We start from the raw sequence: 2,671 nt of genomic DNA, 5'->3' as shown, positions 1-2,671 counted from the left end.
GCTGGCGGAGGGTAGATTTAGGCTGGATATCAGGAGGCGCTACTTCACAGTCAGGGCGGCTAGGGTCTGGAACCAGCTTCCAAGAAAAGTGGTGCAGGCTCCTACCCTGGGGGTGTTTAAGAAGAGGATAGATGAACACCTTGCTGGGGTCGTTTGACCCCCAGTACTCTTTCCTGCCGTGGCAGGGAGTCAGACTAGATGATCTACTCAGGTTCCTTCTGACCCTAGAAACTATGAAACTATGATCTATTGAGGTCCCTTCCAACCTTAACATCTATGAATCACAATTAATGAAACTTCATGGCCAGTCACTCCTTAGCCTCACTCTGAGGTCATCAGCAAGTGCTAATATTTCACATCATGAGTTTCACCAACTTCCCAGTGACCAAGCACTCCCTCTCTGGTCAATCAAATAAATCCCCCTCCAATCTGCTACTGTCTCCTTTAGTCTTTTCTGTACAATACTAACAGCTTTCTGCCTCCCGCTGAGTTTAAAACTGCGTATTCCACACTGGTTTGTTCCAGCCTTGCTTCCTACTATGATTGGTGCTGATTGGTGAGGCGTGGCCAACCAGGAGAGGAACACAAAGTAATTTAAACCAAAGATTTGAGCTATGACTTTAGAACTTGTAAAACTATATTTAATGCCAACAGAATGTATGTTACAATATTTTACTTGACCTGTAATGAACTTTTGCAATCACAGACACCCTAAATATGCCTCCATTATGCTGGCTTGAACATGTGATGGGTAGCATGGAACTGACCAGTCTGCTTTCTGTAACAGTGAGGAAAATGCAATCAACCCACTCAGAACAAATTGATAAAATTAGACAGGAAGAGCTGAAGGTTAGCCACATTTCTGTAGGGTTAAAAGCTCAGCTAGAAAGCAAAACTGGAGTACTGGAGTGTTCTCAAAGGAAGTTTCTGCATTTACACAAGTCTGGACTCCTTGAGAGAGAGAAGCAATGCCAATTGCCATCACAGGAGAAAGTCTTAGCCTCCTGCCTCTTCAGAGTTCTGAGATTTACCTAACTTAGTGCAGCCTGTATTCTTGGAGGTCTCAGTATCTCCACCATGTGGCTAGATACATATACTAATACAGGCAATCCAGCACCAACACATAAGAATAAGCATTATTTTATGCCTAGCACGGGTGAGATGATAAAAAGACAGGGGCCAAAGACAAAAGGGAAATCAAAAATGACAAATTACATGAATAATGAGCCAATCACACAGCAATAAGCAAATATTCCTTGTGCTAATTGCATAAAATCCCCACAGTAATGGTACATGCACATAAAACATTTATCATCAGACAAAGGGGGACAACGATTGACTACATCAGCAGCTCTGCAGTACCCATGGACACGCATGCTCTTGCCTCACAGAAAATAAAGGCTAAACTATAGTAATTACCCCTCCTCTGCTGAAGGCTAAGCTACTGCAGTTTAAGCATACTTACTATGGGATAAGAGGATGTGTGTGGGCAGTTACCACAGATAAGCTTATATGCAATAAATCCCCACTCCCATTCACTTTGTGGTAACTATTTGGTCAGCACATACACACTAACAACAAGGATATCCTGCAACAAGTATCCCACAGGCATTAGCAGTTGATAGTCAGAAAGGATGATGTTCCCCCTAGAAAGCAATTTCTCTTCTTTTTTAGTAGCATGGGTCTTTGGAAACCTTACCCATTAGTTACCTCAGCTCCCAAGAACGGGGAGGCCTGACAGACATCTCATCTGCTAAAGTCAACAGAATGAAAGTCAAGTTCCCAGTTCTCCATGGCAGAGAGCAGCTGTGGAGTTGTGTCCCATCTGATTCCTTGTGGCCACCTCTCCCCATGCTGTGTCTAGAAATACTGGCTCTGCATCCATGGAGATCACAGCCTGTCTGTGACTTGAAATGGGTCACCCATACGTATCAGTCCATCTCAGCTTTCAAAGCCCATTTGTGTCTCCCCAGCAAAGGTGAGGCAGGCATTCTCAATTGCATTTCCAGAGTCTCTACCTCTAAGTTGCTTCTCGCAATTCCCAGCCTAACTATATCTCTGCCACCAGTTGTTTTTTTTTTAACTCTTGTTTCTTGCATTTCTGTAGGACCGTCACAGGAGGGCAGGCTTTCCCAGATGGTTGACAGTTTCTGAAAACAGATTTAATTTCTCCACAACCTAGTGTCTCTGGATTGGATCCTGAAATTCAAATTCCTGGCTTTCTCAGCTACAGCCAGAGAGGATCAAGTCAACACCTTTTATAAACGGGAGCATTGCCAGGAGTGACCAGGAATAACGGTCACAAGCTGGCAGAGGGTAGATTTGGGCTAGATATCAGAAGGTGCTACTTCACGGTCGGGGTGGCTGGGATCTGGAACCAACTTCCAAGAGAGGTGGTGCTGGCTCCTACCCTGGGGGTGTTTAAGAGGAGGTTAGATGTACACCTTGCTGGGGTCATTTGACCCCAGTACTCTTTCCTGCTATGGCAGGGGGTCAGACTAGATGATCTACTCAGGTCCCTTCCGACCCTAGAAACTATGAAATCAGACCCGGCAAGGACACTTGGACCAGCGAAGAAGCCAAAAGCTGAACTTGAGAGCCTAGAACAGGGCTTGAAAAATACCAATTCCAGACAGGGTTGGGGAGACAGCCCAGTTAAATATTTACTTCG

Source organism: Crocodylus porosus, unplaced genomic scaffold (genome assembly GCF_001723895.1).
Source record: "Crocodylus porosus isolate Cpor-Errol unplaced genomic scaffold, CroPor_comp1, whole genome shotgun sequence".
Lineage (NCBI taxonomy): Eukaryota > Metazoa > Chordata > Crocodylia > Crocodylidae > Crocodylus > Crocodylus porosus.
This window is presented reverse-complemented; position numbering follows the sequence as displayed.